General features: G+C 55.6%; 1 protein-coding gene across 1 annotated transcript in view; it reads left to right on the plus strand.

Annotated features, from left to right (window-relative positions):
• The window catches only part of LOC126572474 (leucine-rich repeats and immunoglobulin-like domains protein 3), a 16,064-nt gene continuing 14,810 nt past the window's right edge, over positions 1-1,254 (plus strand). The window contains exon 1 of the mRNA XM_050231821.1: positions 1-80. The gene's annotated coding sequence lies outside the window, so the exon portion shown is untranslated. The remainder of the gene's footprint in view (positions 81-1,254) is intronic.

Consider the following 1,254-nt stretch of genomic DNA (forward strand, 5'->3'; position numbering starts at 1 on the left):
CGTAACGCTGCTCCGTGCTCCGTGGATAACCCTTTCGTTCGTTTGCCTAGGTGGTGTGCGTGAAGGCGGAAGATAAACGCGTGAGTTTGCGTGCGGTGTTGTGCCGTATCGAAAACAACACGAGTGCGAACGCGCCCGCGCATGTGTTTTTTTTTTGTTTGTGTTCATGTGTTAGTGGTGGTGTTTGTTTTATCACGAACCGTTGTCGCACCAGAAACAGACGAAAAGTGTGACTTTTCAAATTGATTTTTCACCGCCAATATCCACGGTTCGCGGGTGGAAAAGTGTGTGAACCGGTGGCTGCCGGTGGAAATCGTGTTCCAGCATAACGTCGGTGTACGCTCGAGGAACGGAAGTGGTGCAGAAATCCATCTCTCCGACCGTTTGGACCGCGATTCCCAAATATCGTCGTACCGTCGTCACCTTGAAACGAAGTAGGCGCGCGCGTAGGCCGCAGTAGTAGGCTGTGGGGACAGAAGAAGTAGCCCAACGCAAGCAGCAGCAGCAGGCCGTGAAGCAGCATAATCCGGCCGTACGACACCCACTGGTTTGGCGCGCTGGGTCACCGTCAGCATCCCCCACCTCCTGTGGAGCAGCAGCATCACCAGCACCAAACAGCTCTCTCTCTCCGGTTTCAGCAGGCGTGGGTGCATCGTCGTTGTGGGCCGCACCAGCATCAGCAGCAGGATCTCCTCCGGGGTCTGGCGGACACCATAGTGCGCGCGTTGCACAGCAAGCAAAACAACCAAACCAAACAGAACGCGAAGGAGCGCTGCTGCAGTTTTCCTCCCACCGCGGGGCAGCAGAACGACGACGACGACAGAAGACCATCTGGGTTCGGGGAAACGGAGCAAACCGCCCGTCGTTTCCGTAGAGATGCATTATTTACACAATCTGCTGCCGCCGTACTAGCTGGTGCTGTGGTAATCACTTCCGCCCGTACCCGGTTGCGCGGTTTTATGTAAGAAGCTACTGCGGTACTGTGCGCGCTTTTCACGAAAATCGTGCGACACACACGACGCACCACAACAACACAAGGCGTGCGCGCACAAGTGAACATTAAAAATAAATTCGAATGAAGAATGTGCCACTAAAGGTCTCCTCTTCTTCCTTCGCGCTATGTGCCGCGCCACTTGGAGACGGCGGAGACGGTAGAGCACGCTAGCAACCTCTCGGTTACTGCGATCGGCGGCGGCATCTCAGCAGCTGGCCCAAGGTGTGCGCTGGTTCTGAATGGTGATGGGATGAGACGAT

This window comes from Anopheles aquasalis, chromosome 2, assembly GCF_943734665.1.
Source record: "Anopheles aquasalis chromosome 2, idAnoAquaMG_Q_19, whole genome shotgun sequence".
Taxonomy (NCBI): Eukaryota; Metazoa; Arthropoda; class Insecta; order Diptera; family Culicidae; genus Anopheles; species Anopheles aquasalis.